The sequence below is a fragment of the Megalopta genalis genome, chromosome 1, assembly GCF_051020955.1.
Source record: "Megalopta genalis isolate 19385.01 chromosome 1, iyMegGena1_principal, whole genome shotgun sequence".
Classification (NCBI taxonomy): domain Eukaryota; kingdom Metazoa; phylum Arthropoda; class Insecta; order Hymenoptera; family Halictidae; genus Megalopta; species Megalopta genalis.
In genome coordinates, this window is record NC_135013.1 from 40,128,223 (window position 1) to 40,145,603 (window position 17,381).

At 36.5% G+C, this 17,381-nt stretch overlaps 1 protein-coding gene across 2 annotated transcripts in view; it reads left to right on the forward strand.

Annotated features, from left to right (window-relative positions):
* N (neurogenic locus Notch protein) overlaps positions 1–17,381 on the forward strand; it is a 491,366-nt gene that overhangs the window by 46,824 nt on the left and 427,161 nt on the right. The window lies entirely within an intron of this gene.

Genomic DNA, 17,381 nt, shown 5'->3' on the forward strand with positions numbered 1-17,381 from the left:
TTCAATAATTAAAATTAAGATGTTAGAAATTATATGTACGAGTATATAATTAAATTTGTTCAACTTTTTAAATTGGACTATAAAAGTCATACCGAATGGAAACATTGTAGGTCGGGAAAAGTGTAAAATGTTAATATTCAAGTGTTAATATTAAAGACACGCACTAGCCACCTGCAGATACACGAAATCAAGAACGATGTTACTCGCCATTCCAAAATGATTGATGCCATGTCGCAGAAGTAAAATTCTGATCCGTGAAAGTGTCGCCTCGTTACAGTAACGGGACGAATCGCTCGCAGGAAATTATCGAGCGATCAGTCGGCGCGCACTGTTCAGTTCTTCTGTTTCATAAGAAGTCGCGCTCGTTTGCGCCATATTTGGTCGGAGAGACGTTTTCCAACTCGTCCTCGGCTGCTGTGTCGTCGATAAGTATACACAACGTTTCACGCTAAAATGGGAGAAAATCGTTGGCGAGCAGACCCGCGAAATTTCGAAACGAGTTCTTCTTGTTCGACTTATCTGAATGCGGACGCTCGTGATTTCGAAAGTTGTCGCGTGGCGATCACGTTAATATATGAATTTAACGATCACATTATACGGAACCATCGTCTTTTTTTAAACATTCGGCGCATGCTGGCGAGGATATCGCCGAAATCTCTCACACAGTTAGCGCTTTTGTTGGTTTCTTACGGCTTATTCGAACGAGATAAGTAATGCTCATTAAACAGATGATAGTGACGAAGTTGTTATTGCGAAAGTTAAACAGGACGAGAATGTTGAAGAAATGTTATTTTGCTCAAAAAGCATTTCAAAGAATATACGTACGTTATAATATATAAAAATTCTTTTACAATTTAAATTTGCATTGAAAATCGATTACAAAATAAATTTCTTTTTGAGATTAAAAATATGCGCGTTTTATGTTCAATTTTCACCGAAACTAAAAATTGAAGCAGAATTGAGGTATATTATAATGATAATTTATAGGGTTAAAATTAATATTAAAAGAAAAACAGTTAAATTATTCCAACATTAGTATGCTATTTATCTAAATCTGCAGTCGTCCGAATATGCGCATATTTCAATGGTTGATTTCCTCACAGAAATGAATAGACCGGGGTTCTTTATGCAAAATAAATAATGTTGTACATCGATTGCAATGCACAGGAAATGCATAGACATTTATTCCTGTCTCGAATAAGTTATAAACAGTTATAAACGATATAATCAAATCGTTGCACTCTTCTAATAGTGTCACCGCTTTGTGTTTTAACTATTCATTTTGCTGTCTAGAAATGAATTATGTCTCGTTGAAGTGGGGTCGCAGCAAGAATGCAATTTTCCTTTTGTTTCGTCTGATTCCTGTGACAGCGCGTTTAGAATACAGGGGCAGAAACGGTGTTACGCGAATGCAATGGGTGACCGTTCGATAGCGTCCTTCAGGTGGCGCATTCACGCCGCTATTTATGCACGCCTATGTGCTATAACATTTATCATGCGGCTGTGACTGCTCGGCTCCTCATTCAGAACTTTCATTCAACGAAGGTAATAGTTGGTTCTCGGGGTGCATTATCGCGCATTGTTACGCGGAAGAACGTATTTATTGCCTTGCGTTGCTTCGGACACACAATAGTGGAGTTCATTGCATTTCACTTTCGAGGGACATTTGAATTCAATGTTTATTTAGGTCGATTTTTATATTCATTCGTTTTTGCTAACTGTGTTTGTTGGCACTGGGTCCATGTGATCGCCGAAGAGCGAGATTATATAAATTATTCATGCAATTCTTATTTGAAATATTCACATGTTTACTAAGATTATGCACGAATGGCGTCATTGTACTGTATTTTTTAATCCTTGCCTCACGGTTTAAAATGTCACAAGTCACAACTGGCATGACGTGGAACGTTAAGAAAGATAACTTAAGAACATTTATTACCAATTTGTATACTTCATTATAATTAGACTGCGGATCTTTTATGCAAGATTAAAATTGTCTGTATTAATTGAAAGCTCGAGATGCTATATCCACATTTATTTCTTTAATCAATGACTTTAATGAGTTGAAAAGAATAGAGCACTAGTTTTAAGTTCCTTAATAGCTTTACTGTTTTGCATTTGATTTACCTAGTTTTCTCATAAATGCGTCAAATCCGCAGCATAATTAATGATTAAAATTGTATCAATATTTGTTTCAACAAAGCAGACAAAATTGAATGGTGACGATCAAGACTATAAAATCTATTATTCATTTTACATGATCATAGAATAGTCTGCAAATTCTTATGCAAAATAAGAATAACAATTTTTTTTTCTTCTTCTAGCAATTTTAATAAATTAAAAATAACATGATAGTCTTCGTAAACTTTTCCGATGTTCTTCTTATTATTTAAACGATCTGTACAAGCAAAAACAAAAAAAACAGAACTATACCTTCCTTTTTGAACTAACATTATCATTATCCCGGGTTAATCCATTACACTCGAAGCTATTTTAATTCGAAGTCTAAAACATGTTTTCTGACCTACAGTATTCCCATTTTGGATGATTTGTACATATAAAATTCAATCTATCAGCACGTACAATATTTTTAACAGGATTATCAAATCTAAATAAATTTTATACTGTTAAAATTATTTTATTATACTGCTCAAATTATTTTTAGTGTCACCTCCGAGTCGCCATCGAGTGCGAAGGGTTAAAATTGACGCAGAAAATTTTTCAAGTACGGGAATTAGGGGTGCTATCTTCTAGCGCGAAGCTTGTTCGTTAAATTGCTTATCGCCGCCGGGATTAATCAGTTCCTGCATGGCTAAGATTCTCGAGCAGTGTAACAAGAAGTAACTTTCAAAGGTTCCACGGGCTAATGAAATATCGGAGCGAATTTCAGAGCGAGATACGATATCGGAGGACGCGATGCGAACAGGTTTCCTATGCTGCTCGGGGAAGCCTGTTGCTTCGATCAGCTTCTACGGTCGCTCGGTTAGAGTTCGAGTGCGAATCCCCGATTTCGCGCAAAAACCCGTGATGCTTGCCGGACATTCGGTTCATTTAAGAAAACAACGTGCTTGATAAAGCAGAAACGAACGAGTCGCTGCCGGCGCACAGTGGGGCATTTACTCCGAAAACGCGGTTAAAAGCATTCTCGGATGGAAATCAGTCACGAACACCAAAAAATATGGGCAACAGAAAAGTGTGCTCAGGCTGAATTACGTTAATATTATGTACATAAAATTGTCATTCATCACTTAATTAAAATAAATAAAATAATTACAAGTAATATGAGCAGTGTGGTCATATTCAAACTGAACAAATTCTCCAAGTTCAACCTCTATGTTCAATTAATTATCAGGGAACAAATCTTTCATTATCAGGAATTTTGATAAAATTCGTATTATCAAATCATTTCAACGAAAACAATCACTATTTCGTTAGTTGTTTCACTAAAATCGATAGCTTTACAAAATCTTGAAATGGTAGATAAATTTTACGATCGGATTTGAAATCAACGTGTCAAAATCTGCGGGAAGTAATATATAACATGTCGTTAAAAACAAGTCCAACTGTATTGGATAAATCAAAATTTCGTTGAAATATTTCAAGTTTAAGTTCATAGTACGTTTTCTTTATTTTTCCCTTATTCTGTAACATTTCAGCTGCAACGTAAAAACATAGCATCGCTTTATCTCAAGTTCTTTGATTTTGACACGACTTTGTCATTACACCCCATTGTGCAACGCGGTCGAATGCCCCGAAGCTGGGACAAGCCGAAGCCCTGGGCGAGCGTTCATGGGAATTATTTCGTTGGCCCGAGCTTGCCCGAACGTCGGCCCGAGGATTTCGTGAGCGGTCAGAGTCTTCCTGTCCCATCGAAATTCCACGGTGGTCGGGGATTATCCACCCGCTGCGAAAACGACGACAAGAGGGGTTTGTTGCCGGGCATCGGCCCGGTGGGCGGTATTTTTACCACGGTGACTCGTGCATTTCTGCATCCTACTCTCTTCGACACACTCTTCCACCACGCTACGCCACGCTAAGCCGCCCCGGACAAATCGCACACGCACGAACGCCGCTTGCACGCGCGCGCGCGCATGCACGCACGCACGCACGCACGCACGCCAGGACCTGAATTCACGTAATTGTGATTAATGGGACCGCTAATGCGAACCGGTCGCCTCGAATCGTGTCGGCGATGACGTCGAGCCGTTTTGAAGAGAAGTGTCGACGTGATTCCGAAATGCTATACTGTTGAACGAGATACGGGTTGATCGATTTTGAATCAGCTGAAATGCAATCGGTCTTATGAGCACACGAACACAATTCGGTTCTACATTTAGGAACTTAGCCTCCTGACCTCTTTTTGATATACCATTTTCTTCGCATTAGAACTTTCTCGCTCGTAATGATTTCTAAAAAGAACAAAAATAGTTGTGCATTTTCTAGAATAATTAAATATTGAGGACAGAGTGTTGATGGAATAACGTTCATACTTAACAGATTATTATTAGAAATCTTTATCGTGAGTCAGATTCACACAAGGGAATAACACAGTGACTGCTATGTCAGTCATATATGAGTGACGTAATTATTTGTCTTGATTTAGGAATTAAGTTTTTGTTCTAATATATTCAGTTTACCAAATTTGGTTAGGGTCTGCAAAGTGCAAGAAGATTGAACGATTATTTAGTATCATACATCTTAATTTTTTAATTTTGATTTCGTTCAATAAATTACTTTGATTTTATGGAAGTTTCCAGATTGTCTCGGGTTGGCAATCAAAATGTTAATAGTGATTTCCATATATGTCCCGTGCACACTAAATTAACAAGGAATTGTTTGAAATCGTACAAACATTATTAAATTCGAAACTATGTTTCATGTATATATGCACAAGAACTTTTACCACGACATCCATTAAAATGACATTCCTTTTTTCTTTTCCTTTGGACAATCAAGTGAAAATAAATTTTAAAAATTGATTTACAATTCTGGACTGACACATATAGATGAAAATATTTGTGCGTTAAAAAGTTAAGGATTTAACACTAGAATTACTAAACCCTAAACATGATTATAATTTTTATTATAATATATGCTTGAAAGAGGATCAAAAACAAAGATTTTTTATAGAAAATTTTTATAATATTATATTGATAAGCAAAAATAATTAGTAGAATCACTAACTTACATTGCAAGACGATTTTGTAAAAATAAAATTGTCATTACGAGTTCACTTTTTCAAATTAAACCGAAATAAAATATCCATCTAAACGAATATTTTTAAAAGTTGCTAATAAATATTGACCAACTGTGTATTTTATGTACAAGTTCCAATATTACAGGCGAAAATGAAATTTTCCAAGGAGAACGAAGTACAATAACTTAATATTAATAAAAATGTTTCGATCAAGTAACAATTGCTCTAAATAGATCGGATCACATATGCGGACTTGAAACACGCACTACAAAAGATTTAAACAATAGATTCAAATAACAGAAATATTTGATATCTTACTGAAAATTCTATGTGAGAATCGATCGTAATATCCTAAAAATATAATCAAAAAAGGTGACAATTGTTACTCCAACATAAATAAAAGTGAGAACAGAAATTACTTCGGACTGCGCGATCAACAGTTTCGCTCAAATCTTTCTCGATCTTTCGAACCGGACAAAAATGGAAATTTGCGTAAACATTCGCAGTCCGCTAATTGGCATTTAACATTCGCAAAACACGTGAAACCCGAACGGATATCTTGAACTCTTTCGGCTTTAAATATCGCTTCTCGTGTCTGTTTATCTACGCTCGCAGCTAGTCGAAGTTGTTCATTAATGCGCCCAGAAAACTAGTTAACGCATTCGAAATAGCCGAAGCATTCGTATAAGATTTTACGATTTCCCATAGTTCGCATATGATCGGAGATTGGAAAAAATGAAGTTTGATGTTTCCACTTCGGGATAGCAGACTTGTGAGGGGGTTTCGATTCCGCTAATGGGGTTTAATACTTGACGGTAAAGTGTCCCCGTTATGATTGCAAATAAGCACTATCTCGGCAATGCAACCGCGATTACTAGGCTCACCCTTTCTACGAGCGAACGCAGAACACGGAAGATTACGTGCCCGACCCGCGATTTTATTCGCTGAAAGCTGGACGTGCTTAAGTCGCAGCGTGTTGCACTCGGGATGCACTCCCACGCCGATTCCTGTGGACGTGCGCTGCCCTCTCGTGAGAAAAGGGTACTGTCGGCCGATGGTGTCAAATGGAAAATATTCGATACCATTCGATGCCATTACTCGACAAAAATTCTGCCGAAGTATGATAAAGACAACGAAGTGACCAAATGACAAATTGTTTCGAAAATATTTACCTAAGATAATTATCCGAACGAATGCTTTTTAGTCGAATATTTTATTCGAATAACGGTTATGTATTCATTATTCGTCCTATTATATTCGTCTTAGTTATTTGATTAGAGATTGTAAAATTATTCGAATAATTTGGCTGAGAATAATTGTTGACTGTTTATGTTTTTACGTAATTTTATAAGAATATATTTATATGAATATATTCAAGATCAGTTCACTTTCATCTACTTCTAGAATTATAAAATTCCTGATGCCTTCCTCTATTTAGTCATGCATCAATGATTAATCTGCCCGAAAGTAACAAACTTTCCGATGCAACATTTGGAAGAAAAAATGAATTGTAAAAGAGAATATGAAAGAAATAAGTCGATATAATCTGTGAAAAATACACTTTAGATTCTATCATTTTTGTTCAAAATTAATTACTGTACGAGTAAGTTCTAATTGGAAATTTTGCGATATTTTGCTGTGTTCTATTTTTAAAAACAGAAATGGATACACCTGATTATACACAAAAAGATTAATTACTAGGTTATGAATTAAAAGGAATTGTTAACTAATCTGGGACTGTATGTTCATCTATAAAAATATATGGATCAGATCATTCTTTATTCACCCTTTTCTTTTATGAACGTTTATACTTCAACTTCATTGTTCGGTGCAACCAATTATGTTTTATCAATACTTTTTAAAATCTAAATAATTGAATTTCGATATCGAAGGACGTATAAAAATAAATCTGTCCCAGTCTGTTGGTCCATATTTTACATTGTATACTTAACATTCACAGTAATATCGCCATTGCACTAATCAGACCAATCGCAAACCGATGGAATAAATGCATTCAAATACAGTGTCGGTTCTCCGAGGATTTTGAACCGCCTGCGAAGCAATTCCATTGCGATAAATAAATTTCTCCGACAAGTGGCGTGTTAAAAACGATTCTCTATCCGCGCCGCAACAACTTAAACGCCTACCACGTGGCTTTCGACGCGTCGCCGCGCCGGCCAGAAAACAAATCACCGTTCGCAGTTATCGTGCGCGTCAATCGGCTTCGCCATTGTCTGTAAACACGTAAATTTCGCCGGGCGTGTGGGAGACGATCCTACCTCTCGTCTGGCTCTCGGCGATCTTGACAACGCCGATCGGCGAGAGGAAAGACGCGACCGTGTCCGGCGATACGATACAGCGAAAAGTGATCGCGATCGTTTGCTCGAACTTTTACTGGCATTGCTCTTCCGTTGATGTAGTAACAGGCAACACTTGTCACTTCCGTTGCGAACGGAACAAACTGTATGGCGTATCAAAAGCTCGCACGTTGTTCCGACGTCTTTCGATGTTTAATTAATTCTCTATCCGCGAGCGAGGTTTCGATTTTTCGGCATAAAACCGCGGGCTAGTTATATTTGTTTTGCAGATGCATCGTACGAATTAGATCAAAAATTATATAAAAAGAGAAGCAAAAAGGAATTGTTCGATTTTTAAAAATTAAACATTTTTTTAACACGTTGACTGCCGCGTCACCCGTATTCGGGTGACAGCAAAAGTTCTCATCAGGCCACGTCACCCGTAATTCGGGTGACGCTGATTTGACTACTTACAAAGGATTTCCGAAAATATTTCGACGAATATTCTACAGGAGGTAATGAGACTATCGAATTCTTATAAAAATGGTTTATTAAAAAAATTATTCGCAGTGTATAACGTTAAAACATTCTCTGCAAAGTTGAGGTTGATCAGGACAGCTTGGACAAAAAGTTGTTTGTTTTTTCAGATATGCTCGTGCCTCTGATCGGTCCATTTCGTATCTTTTATTTGAACTGTAGCTTCCTCAGTATCATCAACATTTCTTTCTTCTTCCATGACCAATTCTCGTAAAATCTTGTCAATAGTATCTTCATAACATTCATTGTCACTAAGATTATATTTATCAGTATCCAAATCAGAATCTGACGATGTAATTTTATTTATGCTTCTCCTTCCGGACAATCCGATCTCTTTTCATTATTGAAAAAAATAAGGGCAGAGATTTTAAGTTATACCATTCGGTACTCGGCAAAGATTTCAACTGTTCATGCAGGAACAGAAACAGATATGAATTAACAGCGCACGCTTCCTATAGCGGCATGGGTGGCCTGTAGGAGGAGATTTTGTTGTCAATACGCGTGGCAGTCAACGTGTTAATTTAGTCTTCTTTTGCTAAATTTTACTTAATTAAATAATAATTTTTGCTTAAAATATCGAGGACGCGAATTCCACGTTGCCCGCGTTTGGAGGGTTAATAATGTCCTTTGCTTTGTAATAAGTTCAAAGGCGCGATGCACACTGCTTTTTATTTCCGTGTAAGAATTTTTTGCTAGGCTTCTGTATTCGAAGAAGACAGTTTTTGCATAAAGATTTATAATCTGTTGGTTAGAAACCGCAGATGGAATTCATTAATTCGGGAGAACATTGATTTAGAGGTACTTGCATAGTACCATTTTTTTTACAATTTTCGAATCTTCAGATGCTAAGTAATAATTTGTTGTTCAAACTAACTGGCTCGCGGATAAGATTAACTGGTTCCTTGTCAATGTAAAGAATTTTCGTAACGAACTTTCTCTCACCTTTCATAACAGTTTTGAACTTCATAATATTTCTTCGTAATATTACTGCATATTTTGTACATTTGTACTGCAGATTATGTATTTATAACACTCACGAACGCATAAATCAAAATAGAGTTAAAGATTAACGAGAATCAATCGAGTTTTCAATTAGATTGCGCGTTTCGTTTTTCTCAACAATTTCAGTGAGTTCAAAATAACACAACGGTATTGTAAAATTCTTTAAATATTCTCACTGTTCTCCGATCTACTCGTTTTCGCCAGAAATGCATAAAATCTAGAACCAAATTTCTTCCAGTATCCTAAATCTATGTAAAATTTCACCAAACTCGGTGTGTTTAATTGCATCGCGAACATTGTCACGCACAAAAGATCCGCAGCCCATCAATCAAGATTGCAGCTCTTCCGCGATGAGCGAATCGAACGCAACAACATTTTGACAAACGCGAAATCGCTATTGCGAGATGCGCGTTGCAAGGAAGTTAACGCTGGATTAGCGAGGAAGTGGCCTTCCGATGTTGAAGTATGATGCCCACGGTTACAGAGCATGTACCCGACGTCGGTGCTCTGATTTGTTTGGAGCGATACCGGGGTCGGCAGCGAGGCTTAATGGGTTATCATTTATCGCGTTCTATATTCCGCGTTGCCTGGCCGTCGACTGATCGTCACTAATTTATTGGAGGCTAAGTGATGGAGCACCTGTGCGCTCGGGTTAAACGTGTCTTGACTCTGCAAGCATCCTCGGAGCCGCGTTAGTCCCTTCCACACGAACAAGGGTTGAAGTGTTTCGGTTATTATCTTCAACCTTATCTTCGCAGCACGATATTCTCTCTCAGAGTTGGGCAAAATTTTATTCGGACGACGGACAAAAGGTAATGACTAACGAATAAAATGTGATTCGATACGACGGAATAAATATCCAATCGAATAAAAATTTATTCAAGAATGATCTTATTGGAAATAAGATTCATTCGAATAACAATTCATTCGAATAAGATTTTATTTGAACAAGAAGAATAAGATTTTATTCGAATAGGAATTCATTCGAATAAAATTTTATTTGAATACGAATTTATTCGTACAGGAATTCATGCGGACAATAATCAATTTGAATAAAAATCGTAGAATATAAAGTAATTTTTCATAGTTCACCGATTTATTTCTTCCATATTCCTTTCTTTAAATGTTTTATCGGTAATTTTATAATGTTTTAAGCACTAGTTAAAGCACTAGCACTGTTCGTGTTTTTACCTAATTTTATCACTTATATATAAAATTTTATTTGAATACGAATTTATTCGTACAGGAATATATAATTTTATCACTTATATATATATATATATAAGTGATAAAATTAGGTAAAAACACGAACAGTCAACAATTATTCGCATTATTATTCGAATAATTTTACAATCTCTATTCGAATAAATAGGTAGTATAATTTACGACGAATAATAAAACGACGATAAATAAAATATTCGACTAGAAAGATGAAATTATATGATTAATAGGGGAAACTTACGTTTCTCATCTCAGTTACCTTTTTCTAGGATCAATTTAGACAGCTTTTCGTTTGCATAAAAAAATGCAACTGTTTGTTGTTCGTTGGTTTTGCTGTATCTGGATGAAAGCTGCGGCATCTTGAAACCAGTATGAACGGAAGCCGTCGCAGTGATAGATTTCCGCCTGAGAGAATGAGCCACGAGGTGGCTGGAGCCGCAAAGAGTATCCGTTAATTTACGATCGCTCTGCGTCTTGAAAATTTCAGCACGAGAAAAAGCTGGCATGTGGAGACACTTAGTTACAGGACAAGAACTTGCAAATGATAATACACACCGCGCCAACCCGCCTGACCGGCGCGCCGGGCTGATTAAGCCTGAAATAATTTCCACAGATTGCTGGATAACGGATTAATGATTTATCATCATTCCCAGCGGACATTACCGATTGCTGTCCGTTCGCCGAGGTAACAGAACGTCGTAAATCAGTTAACGTTACTTTAGACCAGTTTATGAGCGCCCAAGTGTTCCGCCGCATCTGCTACATTTCATTCGTCTCTATTAAACTGCCTATTATAATGAGACCTCATTGAAATTACTCTATCGAATCGGCCGGTAAACTTGAAAAATCGGTGGCCGGCAGAAAATCGCTTGAATAATAGCGTTTCGTAGAGCAGTTTCCACTTTGCATGGGACCGTTCCTCGCGGAAATTGCGTAGGCCAATTATTGAACAAATGGCGAATAAAAATTGGTAATAAATGTGTTCTCAAGTATTCGTGGTGAATAGTCAGTGGGTGATCAAATTATTACAGTTTGGTCTCAGCGTGCTTGAACTTGCCGGGGAAATGTTATTGCTATTTATTGCTCAGTATTTGATGTATGGAATATTAACAATTTGACCTCGGTAAATTTTGCTTCTGAAATCCGGGTCTTTTACTTGACAGGAATAAGTGAAGTTTCAATAAAGTGAGAGTAAGTACAAAATTAAATAGCTAGATTAATCAACCATTACAAGGAAATGAAAATATTATAATATTATTAGTTTCATTATCGATCAAAATATAGTACTACAATTCATCACAAAGCAAATATTGTTGCACTTTTTATAATTATTTATTCGAAAATACGGTATAATATAGTTAAAAGAATCCGCCAATTTTGATTTACATCTTATTAGACATGCATAGATAAATAAAAGTGTGTATCTTCTCTTAATAGTTCGACGAAGTTGGAAATAATGTAACAATGTCGTTAAATTGCGTCTCTTAATATCCATTTTTGCCTTAAACGCATAAAAACCGCGGTCTAATTATCAGTAAAATATTATCAGAGTTATTACCATTATGCTTCCTCATAATTCTTTCTTTACTGGCTGCAAAAAGCATAATTTTGTAGCCCCAGCCGACTCGTAAAAGTTTAATGCGGGTAATAAAAAAACGGTGTAGATTGTTCTAATGAAGATGCGTTTACGGAATTACGCTTGCCTTTCGAAAGCGAGGTAGAACATAAAACGTCTGCCATTTAAGTCGCACGTCTGCGCCAACCTTGGCACAATCTGTTGTCAGTTCCATTCATGTTTCCAGCGCACCGTGAATTAACCAGATCGAGTGGTATCAATGATGCGAAAGTTCAAACGGCGTCTCGCTGGGGAGCGAGTCTTGTTTCGCGGGGAATGCGAGGCAGGTTAAGCTAGTTAGGCGAACTAGTCTGAGAAACTTTTCTCTTTCCATATCGCGTGTCTGTTCCGGGAACGCATACTATGTAATTGCAACGGCAGGCGACATCTTCGCGGCTTACACGGTCGAAAACTCGATTCTGCTTGGACGGCGTTCCGTTCGAATGACAGCGCAAACTACGAACACTTCTTCTACAATTTAGTTCCATGATAATCGTATTTAATATCCCGGCTGCGAGCCGGTTAATTCTGTTTCCAGTCGACTGATCAGGTCCAGTCTGACCGGTCAGAGAGTACTTCGATACATATTTGAATTTATTAGTCTTTTATTTATAGCACCAAGACGTGAATCTAGCAAAGACGTTGAAATTAATGAACGTTCTTCGAATAAGATTGAAATCGTATTTCTTGTTAAAGAAATAGTAAATTATAGGACACGAATGATCATTTTTATAGAGACATGTAAAGACACGTACGAAAATGATATTACAATAAGTAAAATATTTCAAAGTTAAATCACAGTAATTTCAAGATCTGCCAAAATAGATTATTTACTATTTGTAATATTTTATTTACTATTTACGCTTAACATTATTTTTACCAAGGGTAAAATTAATATCACCTGTAAAAATTTTAATTTAAAATTGTTTTCCTCAATTGACTTTCCAACTTTCCCTATAATAATTATACAATTAATTAATTATTCTCAACCCCTTGAATGATATGTTTGAGATTTTATGACATTTTCGTCTTTAATTGTTCGCTTCCTTCTTACTCTTACCCTTTCGATTTATTCTAATCTTATTTTCTGTTATATTAATGATCTCACTGTATTATTCTCTATTATCTTCTCCATTTTTCACTTCATTCAATTATCTTGATCACTTATTTTCTGTTCTATCGTATCACATTTTTTCTTCTTATGCGATATATTGCTATATTATCGTAACACGGGGAATTTTCTCCCGTTGATAAAATAAATATTATTATTAGTATTATTAATTTTGTAAAAATATAAATAGATTAAAAAAGATCGGTAAAAATGATATTAATAATGATTGATTCTGATGTTGCTGCAACTAATTAATTGATTAATTTAAAACATTCTTTTAATTTAATTTTTTGAGCTGCGAATTATGAAGACGATCGCCAACAAATTAGATTCACATATTCTAAAAAGGATGATGTTATTTTTTCAAACGTAACGATCGCATTATCAAACGAAGCTGTAGCTCTCGATTCTCGGATCCTATGTAAACGATTTTTTTTTTTTCAAGTGATAAATCACGATTAGAAGAGTGGATGTTCCACTTGTCGGGGGTAGCTATCTCGAGCACAGTGGATTCTTTCACGAGCAGGGGTCGTGTACACTATTGCAAAACTGACAGAGGCAAATCTGTGTAAATCGGGGAGGTATCGCGTCGGTGTTCCGATATACGTGCACACGTTCCAACCGATTACGTAATCCACGAGGTCACGACTCGCACTACCTACCTCCATTAATGCATACACTCTACCAGATCTACGTGCAACAGCGTATCGCAACTGTGTCCGTATCGTGCAACTGGATCAACGGGAAAACTGTTTGGTTTAGAAACTATTTTTCCGAGGCGGTTGCAGTAAAAATGTTGGCTCTCGGTGCATATGAAATATCAATTTTATCTTTGACGTATTTGCTTGAACTCTTATGAATGAAAAGTATTAGCAGTGGCTATCATTTTACCCGTTGACGATTGTTTTGGCAGTCTTTTGAAAGGAATGATCAATTCCTTTGGATTTCTTGATGATGAATTCTTCATTTTTTTTTCTTCATCGTTCTTCTTTATCATTTTGATGACGATAAATATGCCACGAATTTTATTTATTTATGACAATGTTGAATGAGTAAAAAGTAAAATAGTAAAAAGATTAATAGAATTTAATAGCGTTATTACAATATTTTTAATCTATTAAACTGATTAAAGAAAGGAATGCCATTCCATTTGGTTTGTATTCCTTGCAAGTGATGCAGATGTTTATTGCATGTACAATATTTATTTTGCATAAAAATCCACGATCTCCTGATAAAAGTAATTTATTTAGCACATAAAATTAGCATTTTCCCTGTCATTTTTAGTTTCGGTTTGTATGCGAATCATTAAATCTCATTATAATTTTAAGAATATTATTTTAGACTCTGGTGCATTTTCTCTATATATAAATCTTCCAACGGAAAGACTGCAAGTAATAATATGCATCGAATGTCACCAGAATATTAATTGCCCATTAAAAGTCGCAATGCGCTCATTCACTGCACTCAAAGTTTAATTATAGTCCTGAATTAATAATTAAACTTGTATTTGAACATCTACTTCCCTGCTTTCTTGATTTTCACTTTTCAATTTTTTTGGTTGAAAGTAAAACCAGTTTACCTACACATGTAGTCGATATATTGTTTCCTCTTAACTCGAAGCGACATAAATTACTGTTACACAGTTGCAAGTCTAAAGAATTGAAATTAAAATTGTTTAAAGCAATGCCCTCTTCACAAAGAGACAATCATCGAAATGATTTTATTTTGTGAAATTTTACAACAATTTATTTGAAGCAACGCTCTCGTCACAACGAAATAATAGTCAACAAAAAGATTATATTTTATGGAATCTTCGCAAGAATTTCTTTTCTTAAAGTAAAAAGCCTTGAACATTAAATTTAGCTTCACAATTATTTTAAACAATTCTGTTATTTAAAATAATATTTAAAGTAATATAATTCCAGAAGAGGGATCGCAAGCATGAAAATAACTATGAAATAAAATGACACGATATTTTAAATGATACTTCAAATAATGTCATTTCGCAAGTATTTCTTTTCTTAAAGTAAAAAGCCTTGAACATTAAATTTAGCTTCACAATTATTTTAAATAATTATGTTATTTAAAATAATATTTAAAATAATATAATTCCAGAAGGGATCGCAGGCATGAAAATAACTATGAAATAAAATGACACGTTATTTGAAATGATGCTTCAAATAATGTCATTTCGAATGTGTCTAGATCGTATTATAAGTATGTGCTGTTATCATACGAGAAAAGGCGAACGGTGTTTGCGCAACCATCGATTCGCAATTCGTAATGTCAGAATGCTCGATAAGAGCGGCGCCGTGTGTGTAATTCATACTCGCGGCGAGTAAAATCGTACTAAACATCAAACTCGATTTAGCTTAGCTCGTAACTCATTGAACGGTTCATTGTTGCGTTCGGTGATCCGACAACGATGTAACCGATATACCGGTGCATACAATAAAGTCGAGGAACGACGGCAAAGTCGTCTAGCTCTGAGAATAGCTCGCAGGGCACGCCCGCATCGCTTCTGATTTATGCGTGGGCGGTTCGAGTCGAGTTCGCGATGTATCGCGGGGCTCGTCGTAGCGAGAAATCGTCGCCCACGCTGATTGAGAGTACATCCTTCTTTGTCGAAGTTCATCCTCGGAGAGGGCACAGAAAACACTGGCCGGCGTCGAACGATAGAAAGAGAGGAGAACGTTTTCTTCGTATTGCGGCGTCGAGAGAACTCGAGGCAGCGAACGCTCTCGCGGCATTGACACCGTCGCGCTGTTACCTCGGCTACAACGCACACGAGATTGGATTCTAGATTTCAATTAGCTTCGGCCCACTGGCGAACACCACTTTTCAGACATCTTCTCGCTACTTGGAAAAGATCGGACGGCTAGGACGTCGCTAGGCCAAGATCCAAGATCAATAAGTGGACTGCGGTTGTGGCTCACAGGCAGAGTTCGGCAAACTTCAGTCGCTTGACGAATAGCGGATAAGAATAAAATCGGATCCGTTATTCTCGAATAACGAATAGCTTCATTTGTTCGAATAAAAATGAAATTTTTATACGTATCATTCGCGAATAACAACATAGTGTTTTACCATATATTTTTGAAAAATCAATCGTAATGGGGACACTTGAGCCTATATCCTCCACTTTTTCAAACTTCGAAACATTTCCGTGCTATAAAAACATCATGTTTGTTTAAAACAATTGCAAAATGAATAGTGATAAAATCAAATTTTTCAACTAAAATTATTTTGCAGGCCTGTGTAAATTAACAGTTTTCAAGATTTTGAAAAATCCTCCGAGATTGTTTGAAATAAATTAGTTTTATTCGCAAAAACAAAGAAGATTTTACTTGCGAATGAATTATTCGTAAACGAACTACAGAGAGAGAGAGAGTAAATTGTCTCCAATTGTCGCTCAGCTTGTAAACAAGAATGGACAATTTGGAGGAGATACGACTATTTGAGCAACGCGGCTCGTTTTTTTAGTCGCTGATTTTGTCAGCAACGATAAAAACGAGTCGCGAGGGTCGAATAATCGCATCTCCACTTACCAAATTGTCCCATTTTTGGATACAAGCTGAGCGACAATTGAAGAGAGTTTACTGTATTCGCAAATAAAGCATTCGTGCTAAGACGAATCTTAACACCGTAGTTCCCAATTATATGAGCCGTTTATTTTGAAAGTGGCATAAGTCACTTTACCGCAATGAAAAGTGGTGATTTTTTAATGTTTATACGAAATTATTTATACTGAGAAAAATATCAGTATCCTGAGATAACAAATACAAGTAAATCTTCTCGAAAGTTAGCATTAAACGTGTTAAAACGCAAACCCTTAAATATATCGACTTAAAAACAAAGTGACTCATGCCACTTTCAAAATAAACGGCTCATATTAGTATTTCACTAGCATAGTATTGCTAGAAATGCATAAAAAAATCAACATATCTTGTAGTTCTTGCTTGAACTAATGGGTCACAGGTCGTCACATTATTTTCCATTAGTTTATTGTTTTCGATTTCCTGCTACTGTAACATTGTGCTCGAGTATCTACGCTAGAAAATCAATCACGTCCCGAAGACAGTCATGAAAGGTACTTTTATCTGCGCGAGCATCATCAGGTTCAGCAACGTTTCCCCAGGCGTACCGTTCATCCGCGTCCATCGATTCACCTGGACTATCAGATCAGAGGATATCGATGAATCTTTCCGTAGGTTCGGTGTCGATAGAGTCGCGAGGTCCACAGAAATGTCGGTGCCGCTGCAACATAACTACACGCAATTCCGACAAGAAGGCGTGATGGCATGCACCCGCACGCAGTCGATTCGAATCTCCGATTGTGCACCGTACGTTCATTATCGCGTTATCGCCGCGGCAGTGCAACTCCGTTGCGTTTCGACGCCG